This window comes from Sceloporus undulatus, chromosome 2 (genome assembly GCF_019175285.1).
Source record: "Sceloporus undulatus isolate JIND9_A2432 ecotype Alabama chromosome 2, SceUnd_v1.1, whole genome shotgun sequence".
Lineage (NCBI taxonomy): Eukaryota > Metazoa > Chordata > Lepidosauria > Squamata > Phrynosomatidae > Sceloporus > Sceloporus undulatus.
Window position 1 is genome coordinate 35,737,109 of NC_056523.1, and position 16,301 is coordinate 35,753,409.

At 39.6% G+C, this 16,301-nt stretch overlaps 1 protein-coding gene across 6 annotated transcripts in view; it reads right to left on the bottom strand.

The window, feature by feature from the left end:
- The window catches only part of MDFIC2 (MyoD family inhibitor domain containing 2), a 235,576-nt gene that overhangs the window by 123,445 nt on the left and 95,830 nt on the right, over window positions 1–16,301 (bottom strand). For 4 of the 6 annotated variants that reach the window (XM_042453548.1, XM_042453549.1, XM_042453550.1 and 1 more), the window contains exon 2: window positions 15,770–15,860. The exons of the other annotated variants lie outside the window; for them this stretch is intronic. The gene's annotated coding sequence lies outside the window, so the exon portion shown is untranslated. The remainder of the gene's footprint in view (window positions 1–15,769; window positions 15,861–16,301) is intronic. 6 annotated transcript variants of the gene reach the window in all.

Sequence of the window (16,301 nt, forward strand, 5' to 3'; positions counted from 1 at the left end):
CAATCTGAAGACACATACACACACACGCAGTATGAATGAGCCCCCTGTCTCATCCAAACGGCTGAAAATGCTATGAAATTAATGGGGTAGTCTTAAACCAATAGGCTACCTGGAAGTACATAACACATACACAAGCCTACTCCTAAGCAGAAATAAGATTACCATACTTGGCACCCAACTTGTCCTGTTAAAAAAACATACAACAGGAGCAGCACCAGCCATGTCCTATGCAGATTTAATCAGAAGCAAATTGCTATCATACAGCACATGAGGGTGTTGCACTATAGTGCAACACCTTCCAGCAGTATTAAGCAAATCACAGCTTTTCAGAGGCCTAACAGGGTTTCTGCAACAAACCAACTGCTCTCAATTCTGCTTTTTGGTGGTGTCATTAGGGGGGGGGGTGTATGTGTAGGCCAAACCAGGTGACACCCTAAATGGAGTGAGACCAGATCTCTCAAAAAGTTGAAAATCTGATGTGATGATCTCTGGGCTCAGCAGCCAAATATTGCAACTCTGTTCTGGCTCTTTGCACACAGATCATTGGTCCCTGGTTTCTTGAATCTTCCTTCCCACTCTTGCAGAGCTGAAGGGGACTCCTTGAGACCACCTAGTTCAAGCTGCCACCACCTGATGAATTACAATGATCTTCCCTCCTAGCAACACTCAAGGACTTTCCTTGGGAGTTCTAGTTCCTATACTTGCTAACTTCAGTAAGCAATAACTGAGCTAAAAGCAAGTGAAAGGAATGTGATAGAAAGCCAAGGTACTTTTTAAAGAAAACCTTTATTCTAACTACAGAGTTCTAGAGTAAAGGAGATCTCACTTATACAAGACCTCCTTGTCTTGTAGGCACAGAATGTGAGTTACAGAAAAACAGTAATTTCAGACAAGCCAGATAAAATAAACCCCAAAGCCTAACTGCCACTAACACATGTTCCTAATTCTATTCACAAACTCAGATGGGTTTGGTAGTCCTTGATGTTTCTGGATATTGGAAGCTTGGACTCTGGATGCTGGGAGCTTGGACCAGCCCCTTAGGCCTACCCCTGGGCACACAACCCAACAACTGGACAGGCAGACAAAGGGAAGACTCAAACTTTGTGGTGGGAAAGTCCTTTTCAAACCTTAGTTTGAAAACATCTCAAAGTTCCTGATTTTGCCTCACTGATTGGCCAGTTGGCATAACATCAAGCTGTGATGTAATCTCATTAAAATATGATGTAAACTCTCATTCGAATGCACATCCCCCAACATTTAAACCTTTTGCTGTCTGGGAGAAGTTCTCAGATGAATGAGAAGGCCACATTCATGACATCTGAGATCAGTGAGAGGGAGAAGGAGGCAAGTGAGACCAGCATCCTTCTCAAATCTGCCTGTTGAACCTGGAAGGCATTGGAGGTCTAGGCAGCTTAGAAGCCAGAGGAAGGAGATGCCTGGCTCATTCATAGATGCTGCCAGTGAGCAAGCTGAGCACTTCCTTCCTCCACAAACTGAGCCTTGAAGGCATGGTGAGGGTTTGCGGGCAGCTAAAGAGCCAGAAGAAAGAGAGGCCCAGCTCATTCATACAAGCCATCAGTGAGTGAGCCGGGTCCTTCCTTTCTCAGGCTGCTGAGCCAAGAATGCATCGAGGGGTTTGTGGGCAGCTCAGTGGCAGGAGGAGGGAGAGGTCTGACTCACTCATAGCTCCCATCAGCAAGCAAGTTGGATCTCTCCTTCCTCTGGCTGCTAAGCTGAGAAGATATGAATGTATGTAGGTGGCTCAGATCATGGTAAATCATGGTAAATGCATAATTTTTGCAGTGTTTTTGGTTTTCATCCAAGTATCAGTACTCAATTTCAAGTTACAAAGTCAAAATTCAGAATGGGAATCTGTCACAGGACCTTCAACATTTGACAGAGTTTTTGGTTTTCCCCCAGGATGGTCAATATCAAGTTAAAATTCAAAATGAGGGGCATCCTGGAGGCTTGTGGGTCATAAAAATGAAAAGGACTTCTAATATCTAGTACAACTCTCTGGAAATTAAGCACATCTTCCAATCTCTGCTAGAAATCTTGTCAAAGAAGATTCCGAACCATCTGAGGTCTCTCTCTCAAACAGTCTATGTCTCAGATTAGTTTCCCCCTGAACTCGATGACGCTTGCAGTGCTAGGATCTTTTCAATTTTCAGGAGAATATTGAAGAATGTGCCATTCAGCTTAATATTTTGTTTCATCCTGTACAAAGATTTTATTGAAAATATTTTATTGAAAATATTTATTTTTAATATTTTCTTTCAAAATTTCATTTCTTTTCCATAATGTATGTTTTGGCTCTGAAATGGAAGAATGATGCATTCAAACCGCTGTGAAGAAGCAGTACTAAGAAAACATCCTACAAGGAAAAAAAAGCTTTTATTATCAGCAAAGACCATCCTCTCCAGACAAAAGTACACTTTCCTCCTGCTTATCCCATATTAGGTTGTCTTTCAAGGCACAGCATTCCGCATTCCGCATCTCCCCCCCAGCCAGTATAAATAGAGTATAGAAAGAGGGCATTATTTAGGAAAAATACTAATTAAATTTAACAATAGAAATGGCAGTCCTTGTGTTTCTAAAATTAGAGGCGGGTTATTTTATAATACACAGCCATTTCATCGTGATTAGCTTTTAGGCTCTACTATCCGTGTCTGACATAAACATTGCAACACTGTTGTTCTCTTCTCCTTTCTAAACATGGTTCGTCTCCAGAGCACTGTATTGTTGGCTGGTTAGGTCTTCCCAACAATATGATCTGTAACCTCTAGATCTTTTGTGGCAGAATGTAATAAGGAGAGACAACCCTTCCAAATTGGTTTGAAAAAAGAAATAAAAATTTGTTCTGCACGAAGCACTTTTCTATGAAGATATTTAGAAGTGTTTTCATTTCAATAGTTCCTGATAATATTGAGAAACCCCATGGTACATTCTCTATGGAGATTGCTGGTGCCTAAAATAAACCTAGTGAATGGATCCATAAATAATGTACTACACATGCAAGTTTGGATGATTCCCATATCAGCCCAAATGAAGGTCATGTCTTGCATTACATTTTTGAGATATACCAACAGTTTGTTATCTCTTTGTTAAATGCATTGTGTATTCAGCACTTGTGAGAATGCACATGGTGCTAAGAGGAATAGGCAAGTTTTTCAGAAGTATAATGCCTTTTGGAATGGCCAACACAGTAATTCAGGCCAGCAAATAGGATGGGAAAAACTGCCCTAAACTGCTATATTTAGGTTGGATCCAAAGTTATGCCAGTAGAAGTCATTCTGATGGTCCAGTTCATCTGCAAAATATTTCACAAGAACTAGCAGAAGACTGCACATAATCTTAAACATGATTTTATACAAGCATATAATGCTAATTGGATCACACTGCTGGATTCCATTTTTTTTCCTTATAAGGACATACTAAATCAGGAATCTGCCAAGAAAGCCCCATGGTAGTGCCGCCTTAGGTTTGCCATAGGTCAGAAACGACTTGAATGCACACAACAACAACAACAACAACAACAACCAACCAACCAAACAAACAAATCAGGAGCAAAGAAACACCACTAAGGCAAGTGGAAAGACTCTCTTAATAATAACTCTCTTCAGTGTTTGCTTTGAGCATTTAGATCATCTTTACTCCTGCTTATCCCTCTTAAAACAAACTCAGCCATCAATCTGTGTCTATAGCAATGTTTCCCAAGATTCTGCTTGTCTTATTGAGATGTAGAGAGAGTTTGGAAAGTGACTTTTCAGAAAGAAATTATTGCACTTCATAGTTCCAGGACCCAAATTGTAGTTACTGTAATAACTACAGTTTTGCTTTGTTTAAAAATAGCTCTTTACAGTTCAGAACTTACTGGAATACTGAATATTCAGTTATTTCAAAAATGTACCAGAATGGCACAACCTACTGGTCTGTGGTACAAAACAGTTAATTGCCACCTTCATACCCATAAAAGAATATGTGGCAGCAGTATGGGGCATGGCATGAGTCAGTATTTGAACCACATGGTATAATGCATCACCATTTAATAGGACCATGTCTATGAAACTATAGAGCAGAACATAGAGTTGAGAGGAGGACAACCAAAATGATGAAAAATTTGGAAACCATGTCCCATGCGGAGTGGCTTAGGGAGCTGGATATGTAAGGATGTCATATTGAGGATGGAACAAGCTTGCTTTCTGCAGCTCCAGAGACTAGGACATGAAGCAATGGGTTCAAGCTACAGGAAAAAGAGGTTCCACCTGAACATTAGGAAGAACTTCCTGACAGTAAAAGCTGTTCAACAGTGGAACACACTCCCTCTGAGTGTGATAGAGTCTCCTTATTTGGAAGTTTTTAAACAGAGACTGGCTGGCCATTTGTTGGGAGTGATTTGATTATGTCATTCTGAATGGCAGGATTTTTGGACTGGATGACCCTTGGGGTCTCCTCCAGCTATGATTCTGTGGGCTGCAAGCACACTAGTGTTACTAGGGATGGGGTGTGTGTGTTCAGACCACACCAGATGACATCCTGGGGGTGTCACTAGTGGGGTGATATACTCAGAGGGACTAGCATGGCTACTGGGCAAGTGAGCAAACTTTAAATGGGCCCACCAGAGGCTACAGCAGCACACTGATGCACTAGACCCTGAAGGCCTTGTGGGGACTGCCTCAGAAGGGATCTGGGTGGATGAGGTGGCTGCCTTCAGGGTCCAACATGGCTGCAACCACAGCAGACCCTAAAGGCTTTTTTTTTGGGGGGGGGTCTCTCAGCAGTAGTCTGGGTGGATGGGAGGTGGCGAGGTTAAGGCAGCCCCCCTCCTTTCACCAGGTGACCCCAAAGTCAGCAAAGCTATTGGAAAAATAAGTTGCCTCTCATTAATGTAGCTGTTCCTTTGTTACTGGGGAAAGAACAAATTTTATTTGTAACTAGTTATTTACAAGCCCCAGGTTTCATTTATTAATTGTACCACGAACATGTCATTTTCCAGAAAAGAAATGCAAATGAAGATTTTCATAAGTGAAAAAGACCCTGGATAAAATGTTATTGCATTTTGTACTTTTTGAATATTGGACTAATTACTGCATTTCATTGTCAGTTCTTTGTGAAAGTAGCTACAGTTGTGGAAGGTCTGGGTATCAGTGTGGACAAGAAGGCAATGAAACATGGCGGAAGAGGGAGGTGTGAAGGGAAGAGGAAGAGAGAAACCAGAATGTTCAAGGAAAAAATATATATACAGATAAGAGGGCAAAGGAGGATCAGGAAAGAAAAAGGCAAGAGAAACTATAAAAATTCACTGCTGTCAGCTGAAAATTGGGGCGACCTTGTCAAAAAAATGACAGGAAACAGTACCTTTCTTGGCCGTCACTGACAACATTTCCAGCAGCTGCTCTGAAAGGGAGGTGACTGGCGGGTGGGTGAAAATATCTAAGACACTGTGCATTTATTTTGTTGAGAAGAGAGAATTTAGGCTGGGAACAAGGATTCATCTGTCATTATCATATCCTCTGTCGAGTGAATGTTGCCCTTGGCAATGGTTACGTGGTTGCTAATTTAGTTTTAGTTGTTCAGCATCTCTGTTCTCCTCCTTGGTTCACTTAGCGGCTGTGATTACACACACACACACACACACACACACACAAAGTGACAAAATAAAATAAATATGTTTTCATTCCTCGGGCCCCACTGTTGGGTACTTAGAAATGTCAGATGCTGAAAAGCATCCTTGATGTTTGGTTTGCAGTTATATAACAATGCATGGGAGAGGGACCATTTCTCTGCTGCTGTTTGAGCTATTTTAAATAGAAATGTGTCAGAGAGCCAGATGCAAGAAGAACTTCTGTCCCCTGGATGCAGCACGCTGCTTCAAGAGGCATATTTCCATCACTTCCTTAAGAAGTCCTTCTATTTTGCACTGGTATAGGAATGATAATAGTTGTTATTTAAAAGTTTAGACCAATAATTCTGGCAGTTTTCCTAGCAAACCCAGTTGCAGATTCCAGCCAAAGAGTTTAGTGTGCTTTTACCAGACCAGGCAGTCCCAACATACCTTCACAATAAGTACAAGGCTGTATGGCTTTTCAACCGCTATCACTTTTCTGCCCTTTATATACAACAAGCTTTATATACAATCCTTACCATGATTTAAATTGAAGAAAAAGCCACAAAGATTAATGAAGTTGAGAAAGTGTCCATAAATTTCCTTTAAAGCAAAGCCCACACACACACACAACTTGTTGTGGTTTTTAAAACATTTTCCCTAAGAAAAACAAAAGTAGATTTCTGTCAACTTCTAGTTTCAGTAGTACAAGCATATAATGTATCCTATTGTGGACTAAGATAGAAAAGTGGCCTCCAGACTCTCCAAAGTTCCCCACTTCCGGGGCCCTTTCACATCACACAGTTAAAGCATTATGATCTCATCTTACCTGCCATGGCAGCATTCTATGGAAAGAGTTGGATTTGTAATTTGAAAAAGCATATTTAGAACTCTCAGATAGTTATCAATCAACAAACCCTAGGATTCTATAGGATGTTGCCATGGCAATTAAAGCGGAACCAAGTATGTTTCCACGCTGCACAATTATAGCACTATGATTGCTCTATAATTGCATGGCAATACTTTTTCATGAAAAGGGTAATTAAATTTCATTTCAGTCAGGTAATTCAAGGTTCCTTCATTTCTCATGTTCATGTTGTTAATATTGGATTTTAAAAAGTTTGTTGAAACATAGAATCATTGAGTTGGAAGAGACCCCAAGATCCATCCAGTCCAACCTCCTGCCATGCAGGAACACTGTATCAAAGCACCCCCAACAGATGGCCAGCCAGCTCCTGTTTAAAAACCTCCAAAAAGGAGACTCCACCATTTTCCGAGGCAGCAACATGGTGAACTTTTCTTCTTTTTTGTAGTTTTCTTCTCGTTTTTTTCCTGTGTTATTTCTGTCTCTGCTATCAAAATTTCTGTTAAAAAAGCAATGCTCAAGAACACATTTACTTCATTAATTGAGATACCTGCACATGATTTTTCTGCTAATCTCTAGTCTCTTAATCTGATTCTTACTTTAATCTCTGGCTCTGGTTTCATTGCTAAAGCACCACAGTGTCCAGTTTTAGATCTGCTGTTCTCTCCATTCCCTTTTCCTTATCACAATTTCGTCTTTAATTTTGCTCTTCTACAGGGGCAAGTTTTATACCCCCAGACCAACAGTGGATGGTATCATATCCAATATCCCAAACCAGAAGTGACAGTAAATCTGCTTCCAGTTTCACAGAAAAGCTATTTTAGGATCCCTTGCACCTCAGTTTAAGAGATAAATAGGAATTATATTCTCTTCATTTGAAAGATTTACAGATCTAGGCGGCTTTGGGGAATTAAAAAATAAGGGGGAGATCACATAGACTGTGTTGCCCACCATTGGACTATTGAAATATGAACATCTACTTTCTTGAGACTCAAAACACAACTCAAATAACACACCAGTGCTCTAGGTGGGTGGCTTTGGTGCCAATAGGCCAGTGGGTCTGTTCTGGTATTTAATCTAAGCTTCAAAAGAGCTAACCAATGTGCTGAATCCTATCCATAAATAGACTTAGAACCTCCATAGCTCCTTGTTTGAACTAGTTTGAACTAGTTTGAACTAAAAGTCAGATCAGACACATTATCTCATTAAGGTACCTAGATTTCCTTGCCTAACCCTGAGCCTCAGGATGTGTCACCTCATCCCTGTTCCTCAAGATGACTGGAAGGCATCTCAGTTGAGAGTGCTGCCTTGAAAAGTGTGTAGGTATGTCTCATTCATTAGACTTCATATGCCATACTCTGTGCAACTGTGATTGATAATTAATGTAACAAGTGTGACATTACCAAAGGCTGCTCCTCATAATATCACCTTTGTAGCATCACCAGTGATATCTCTATGTGATATCACCTATAGGTCCAAAGCAAGGGTAGGTGCTGTTGGGGGTTAGGGGGCTGCATTGCCCTTTGAGAAGACTTGGGAGATTTTCACATGGGAAAAAGCGATGAGAGCATAACAGGGTGAAGATTATCAGATGATGTCACGCAACGTCACAATAATCACGTCAGTATCCCATGAATATCCCATTGCTTTTTATTCACAGGACTTTCTCGTGAATGAAAAGTGATGCTAGAATTCCTCTTTATTCACAAGATAATGAAGCAATTATCGCAACATTGTGTGACGTTGTCTGATAATCTTCGTGCAATTGCGCGATAGTGACCGGTGCATCCCACTGTGCTCTTGTCACTTTTGCCTGTGGGAAAATCTCTGGCGACTGCAGTCAAGAAATCAGAAAGAACTAGAAAAGATTCTAAAGAGTCAAGATGTACAACAGAGCACTAAAAAGAGTGCTTAATGCCATAAAGCAGTATAAAAATTTAAATGATATTCTTCTATTGCTATTGCTATTGTATTCCCCTTCACCATGTATGGATGTGAGAGCTGGACAGTGAAGAAAGCAAATAAGAAGAAAATAAACTCATTTGAGATGTGGTGCTGCATAAGAGTGTGGAGGATACCACGGATAGCCAAAAAGACAAACTATTGGGCCCTAGAACAGACCAAGCCTGGAAGCTAAAATGACAAAACTGTGGCTGTTATACTTTGGCCACGTCATGAGAAGGCATGACTCATTGGAAAAGACAATAAGTTGAAGGAAGCAGAAAGAGAAGACCACACAGTACATGAATAGACTCAGTTAGGGAGGTCATGGGCCGCAATCTACAAGGACTAAGCAGAGCGGTGGAGGATGAGGGGCTTGGAGACATCTCTTACACAGAGTCACCATGAGTTGAGGTCAATTTGAGGGCAGCTAACAACAACAAGAAACAAGAGAAGGGCAACTATATACACATGACATGAGTCAGACTGAATGAGTAGGAAAGCTACTGTTCATGTGGGGAGGGGAGAGTTCACTTCCAGCCCGCATATAGAATAAGGGGTAGACCTCTCCCCAACAGCTCTTTGGGGTACCTTTGTTCTCCCTCTACTCACTGTAAAAGAGCTAATTCCCACCAGTTTCTTTATCTTCACTGGCCAAGAGACTGCAGCATATATAGATATGGCAGTATACAGTTCATTCTAGCTGAATGAGAAACTGAGGATAGCTATAGTTTATTTAACAATGAAGGATAACCATAAAAAGGTGCCTTTTTGGGTGAGTGCTCAGTGTAACTCAGAATAATAAGAGCAGATTTTTAAATACAAAATCTGCCTCTGCTCTCAACTCATTTAGAGCTGTAAAGAAGTAATAAGTGGCACGGTGGGATATGATTGTAATAATGCCAGTGAGTCTTAGGTATCCTATGCTTTTGCCTCCTACATCCCCCGATGACTATAAGTCATGCCATGAGCTATTACTTTTACTACACATAATTTCTAGTATCCATGAGATCCAATCACTCTTTTGATAAAGTCATTTTTTGGACTGTTCCTCCCACGCTTTCATAGCTGTTTGTGGATGTGTGTGTAATTTATCTGTTTATTACAATTCTGATAAGTGAAAAAGAAAGTGAAATGCTATTAGGAGCCCAGCGTGCTAATCAGTTTGTTGTTAACTGTGGTCATGGGAAGCTTTTTAAAGAATCTCATTTAACTCCAAGGCACATACTATATTTTCAAAGTCGCTGGGGATTTGAACTTGTTCAGGCCAATGTACAGAGTGAAGTAACAGAACTCTGGACAGGAAATCTGCACGGTGGGAGCTGGGGATGTCATAGCTTTTAATAAGTATTGTTTAATGAGAAATAGTTTCTGAAGCAGTACTTTATCAAGAAAACCTCAGTCCCCTTCTGGGAAAAAGGTGGGATATAAATCAAATAAATAAATAAATAAATGTCTAAACAAATTGTTTATTGTTGCTTAAATTACAAGTGTGTTCCCCTATTCATTTCTTAGGAGGTCTAGTTGTTCCTCTGCCACTTATAACTATTCTTTGAGTTTCCTGAGATACGACTCTTGTTTCTTCCATGGATTTAACTGAAAGTCCCCATGTTCTGCTTCTTCCATGTCCAGCAGGATAATAATTTACTCTGGGTTTTAGTACAAATTTTAAAGGATGATGGACCCTTCCTGCAAAATTGGATCACCTCATTCTAAAACGCGATATAGATTCACAGACTCACTGATATGGATGCCACCAACCCACCACTGCTAACTTCGATTCTTTGTTGTAGCCCCCTTGGACCCTGACAATCCACTCTAGAGGATATCCCAATAATTCACAACAGATTTTGAGCATGTACAGGGTGTATGTAGAAAGCATTTGGTTGGCAGAAGAAGTAATCGAGATAACACCCACAATGCTTGGTTTGATTTTCTGTTGCTATTTGGTGATGTCCTTGTTTGAGAATTGGACTATTACTCTGGAGACAGGGTTCAAATCTCTGCTCAGCCATGGAAACCCACTCTCTCAGTCTCAAAGAGGGGCAACACAACAACAACAAGTCTTTCCAAGAAAACCCCATGATAACCTCACTTTAGGATTGCCAAAAGTTAGAAACAAATTGAAGGCACACAACAACAGACACAACATTTTGTACAGAAGAAAATCTCTCAGGTGACTGGCCTTTGGTGGTATTTTTAAACATTATCATTTTTAAACATCTTGGAATTTTGGAATTCCTCCATTTAAATAAAGGATATAAATCTTTGTGATAAAGAAAAAGAGAAATTCATGGCTTCCCACTGTTGCATTCATCAGCAAATGAGGATTTATCTAATGAATGTTTAATTGTGTTCTTAGCTGCCAACATTGAATTGGTAGGCATGTTAGTTAAGTTCGGTATGAGTGCAAAGTGTCTATCTTCAAACACATAAGGTAAGGGTATGGTTGTTGCTGTTTGCCTGAAGTGTTACAGGTGTTACAGGGTTTTATTGGCAAGATTTGTTCAGATGATCTGCCATCGCCATTCTATGTAAGAGTAGGTTTTTCCCAAAGACAGACTTTGGTCAGATGTCATCTGGAATACAGTGTCCAATTCTGGGCAACACAATTCAAAAAGGATATTGACAAACTGGAACATGTCCAGAGGAGAGTGACCGAAATGGTGAAAAGTCCACAAACCATGCCCTTTGAGAAGTGGCTTAGGGAACTGGGTATGTTTAGTCTGGAGAAGAGAAGTTTAAAAGGTGACATGATAGCCTTGTTTCAATATTTGAAATGATGCCAAATATTGAGACTGAAGTGTTTGTGTTTTCTACTGCACCAGAGACTAAGACACAGAACAATGGATTCAAACTACATGAAAAGAGATTCCACCTAAATATTAGGGGGAAAACTCCTGACAGTAAGAGCTGTTTGATAGTGGGTTATGCAGCCTCAGAGAGTGGTGGAGTCTTGGAGGCTTTTAAACAGAGACTGGATAGCCATCTTTCGGGAGTGATTTGATTGTGTCTTACTGCATGGCAGGGGGTTGGATTGGATGGCCCTTGGTGTCTCTTCCAACTCTTCCAACTTTATGATTCTACTATTCTACCCTATTGGTTTCTAGGTCTGAGATAGGATTCAAATCTTGATCTCCCAGAGTCCTAGTGCAACTGTCAAACCACTACACCAGGCTGACTTTCTAAGGTAATATTTGATGAATGTTTAATTCTGTCCTTAGCTACCAACATTGAATTAGTAGGCATGTTAGAAATAAAGTTTCTCTTAAAAAGTCATGCATACAGTAAACCTATGTTGTGTTCACAAATTAGTTCAATGGCTCTACTCTAGTTCGGACTAATAGTGGCATTTAAGCCAATGTTTCTTAGAGACACTATCATCGCCTGTGCAAGATATTCACTTGCCACCATATATTGTTAATAGTTATGTTTTTAGTAAGAAAATTTAGAAATGATTTAGAAATATTATTATTATTATTATTATTATCAATACAATTAATTTGTAGAAATTTAGAAATTTATATTTGGAATGAGCTTAAAGTTACTGAAACCAATGCAGAATTCATTCTAGTAATTTTCTCCATCTATAAGATATATCACACTGAATCAAACTTTCTGTTCATATATTTTTCATCAAAACCCAGTGTTTAATGTTTTAAAATATATTTATATTAATCTATAAAACTTTGTTCCTTTCCCCTCAATACTGAAAAGAAGTGATATCTTCCAGTTTAGCCATGCACCTTGTCCAAAGGATTCAAAAATCTGATAAGAACTTCTAAAAACAGAAATACATATTGAATTTATTTATTTATTTATTTTGTACATAGTGTAGCAAATGAAACCTGCCTGGAAGAAAGGATGTTTTAAAAAGAATAAATTTATGCATACAAACTTGGTCAAATTAAAATGTAAACCGGTACACAGTCAAAGGTAAGACATAAAAGTATTTGCAGCAACTGTAGCTTCTAGGAGAACAATCGTAAAATTAATTTCCTGACTTGCACAGCAATATCAATGTGAACATTTCATCAGTAAGTGCCCAGATTGGTTTCTAACATTGATGGATATGAGGTGGGAGAAGTATTGAATTTTCTTTCTAATTAGCTTTTTTTTAAAAAAAATAAAAAATGAAATTGCCTCGTAATAATTTTCCTTCATGTCTGGTGCATAAAGGTATCTGTGTATAGGAATTTAATTTATATGCCAGTGATGTTTTATGCATTGTCTTCTCTGCATCTCATTAGTGTCATTAATAGGCATTCCACTACATTGTGTTACAAGGTTAATTGGGACAAATCCAAAAAGAAACATTCCCTCCCTTTCCACTGTAAATACAACCTTTCTCTGCTACACAATCCACCTGCATGGATTCAAACCATAGGGCATTTCACAAAAGGCTTCCTTATGGTATTGTACTCCATGCCTGCATAGTGTTCAGTAAATCCATCCTTATTGACAATAGTGTAATAATAGCACTTGCACGTATGCTGTTGATATGTACATAATTAAATAATGAATTTATTTATTGGATACCCTTTTAAATTGCCTAATAACCTAAGTGCTCAGGGGAGGAAGGTACAAATGAAAAACTGGTAGATAGAAATGCTTACTTCACCATAGTACTGCGTCCCTGCCTAAGGCAACTCTGAACAGCAGGAAGGCCAGAGCAAGTGGATAAGGTCCATATGTAATGGTGGAGAGATCTGAAAGCCTACCCTTCAACATACCACTAGTGAAAACCAGGACACATGTGGCCAAGTAAGCAGCATCAGAGAGTGGTCAAGATGGCAAAAGTTGTTAATGAGGAAAAACACCCAAAGTAGGTGAGACTGCAACAGTTTGCATTTAACTGTGCAAACGACTTTGAACTCAATTTGTAATGACTGAAGTAAGTTGAAGGCAAAGAAGGCAAGTGGGAGGAGCACAGAGAAACTTTCTAAAAGCTTTAAATCAGCTGAAAAGGTGGGGCAACAGGGGGTTCATTGGGATGGTCCCTGCCAAATCAGGACAGCTAGGGACATTACAGTACATATAGATCCAGTACTGTATGAAATAAGTCAGCTCGAAACATGGAATGTAGATACTATACAAAGTATTTAAATATAACTTTAACTGCCATGGCTCCATCCTATGGATTCCTGGTGTTTGTAGTCTGATGACAGACTTAGCATTCTTTGCCAGAGAGTTATAGTGTAGTTTGCAGAAATAAAAGCACTGGAGTTCTCTGGCAAAGAATTCCCAAGTATGCCCATAACCTACAAATACAGTACCATGATTCCACAGGAGGTGGCCATGACAATTAAACTGAATTCAAACTGCTTTAATGGAGCAATGCGGATGCACCTCTAGACTAGAAAAGTTTTATTTATTTACACTGAGGTTAATATAAGGAAAGAGTCAGAAAGAGAAGGAAATTCTTCATGGGTCAACCATCCAGTTCAGATCTCGCTCTTAAGACTGAGGCCCAGAATGCATGGGACAAATAAGGTGGCTTCTGGCCACTTTGGAGGCATGGTGTTTACATGATACATGCCCACAAAGCAGCCGGAACTTGCTCTGAGGCCACAGTAAGTGGGCAAAAGCCGGCCCCAAAAAAGAGTGGATATAATCCATTCCTGCCAGGGGCTTGCTTGGAACTGTGGCAGTGGCTTCCTTTGGGAGCAGGCAGTGAGATCACCATGGTCCTGGACAGATCATGGCCAAACTAATCTGTCTGTGTTTGACCCACAGTCACTCAGAATAAACAGTTCCCAGCAGTTCCCAATTACAGCCAAATAATATAGGAGACATATTGTAAAGGTGCACTGGTGTAGTGGCTCTGTTTTTCAGACAGAATAATAAATACTAAACCATGGTTTAAAGAAATAATTGCTTGTCAAATAATTAGTAAAATAAGACATATTATTTCCCCACAGCATAAATTCTGGTTGCAAAGTCTTAATCTTAAGCATCCTCTAAATTGCTCCGTAATGCAGTATACCTTAGTCCCTAATTTACTGCTATTACAAACAAGCTTTATTACTGTCTTGTTATCTATGATGTTTTGTTGGTCTTACTCCCTGTACATCAATTAATATTTGTATGCCGTGCCAACAAACAATTATTTCTTTTCATGTCCCATTTACATTAACTAATATTAAACTGGTTAGGAAAGTGGCTGTATCTTAATAAATGTTTCTCCTGGAGTATTTTTAAAGGGGGAGGGGGGCAATAGAAGGAGAAAATTAAAAAGAAAGGGTGAGAAAATTTGCCTTGGTTAAGAATACTGTGCTATTAACATTTGCAAGGAGAGGATGCTTTTTGTTAAAAAAAAAGACAGACATTTTATTTGGAACAATTTTTGAAACACCAATACTCTATTCTGCCATTTTATCACTTTTTTACTATTACAGTATTATATTTCCCCCCATAAATTTTCACTGAGTTTCACTTGCACTGAGGTGAACTGAAGGATGGGTGCTTTTCATGATAACATTTTCAGTTATTTTTCAGGAATTATTTTGAAAGGAGTACAAAATGTTAATTCTAGTTTGAGTCCCAGAAGTGGGCCAAAAATGGGGAGGGGAGGAATAAAACAACTACACACTTTTCTTTGTTAAAAAGGAGCCCGTTGTTGTTGTTGTTGTTGTTGTTGCTGTTATGTAGCATCATCACTGTACATATTACTTTGCAAGTAAAAGAACAATGAAATTTACAATTTAATTAAACTATGACACAAAAGGAAAAATTAGGATTGCAGCATGGGAGGAGATTATCTAGCAGATATTGCCTCTTCTTCTTTTCCTTTGAAGCCAAAGCAGTGGCTGCCAGAATGAAGGAAGGACCCCACCGTGCTCCTGGGCCTAGCCATGGTGGAGCCATATTCTCCATGTCCTTTGACGCCAGAAAGCAGAGGACCCTTTCTCTGCCCCTGGGTCTAGACACGATGAAACCTTGCCTGCCTCTTCCACTCTCCCTCCATAACCAGGCAGTATCTGCTGGAATAGAAGGAGGTCTCCACCTGCCCCCAAGCATGGAACAGCTGCACCTACCTCCTCTGCCTCCCTCCTTCAGAAGCCAGGGCAGCGGAAGTTAACCATGACAGATAACAAACCGAAAGTAAGTTTGCCTATTTTGAATTTCCCATGGAAACAAAGAAGACATTTGTCAAACAGACAGAGACCATACCCTGTTCTTCCATTCTGAAGTCCTTGCATTTCCCCTGCCTGTCTGATTGTCAATGATTTTTCAGATCACATCAATGCGTTAATATCTTAATACGAAGTTTTCCAGACCATTTTTTTCATCCCTTGGGAAGATCATAAAAACTTTTGTCACAGCTTTGTGTAAAAAGGTATAAAACCCCCTCAAACCTTAGCCCTATTGTTCACTTTTCCTGATGCTGTCTGAGTCTTCAGCAGTCACCCTCTGATGCTGTCTGAGTCTCCAGTAGACCTCTTTCACCTAGATTGAGGATTAAGAAGGGGGTATATTTACCAATCTTCTTATAAATAATATAATATAATAATAAAACTTTAATTTATATCCCGCTTTTTGTTACCACAATCAAAGTGGCGTACAACCTTTAAAACATACAATATATACAATTCCCCCTTAAAAAGGATTAAACAGTTCTACCCATTAAAATGACAAATGATAAAATCTAAAAACAATAATACAATAATAAAATAACAGTGGGCAGAGTCTTAATTTGTATATGTCTGTGGGGGGAGCGTTACATGGCCGGGTTCTGTTCCGGGAAGGCCTGCCGGAAGAGATCCATCTTGACAGCTTTCTTGAAGCTCTCTAGGTTGGTAATTTGGCAGATCTCGTCCAGCAGGCCCTTCCATAAAGTGGGAGTGATCGTGGAAAAAGTCCTCTGGGAGGTTGCTGTCAATCTGGTCT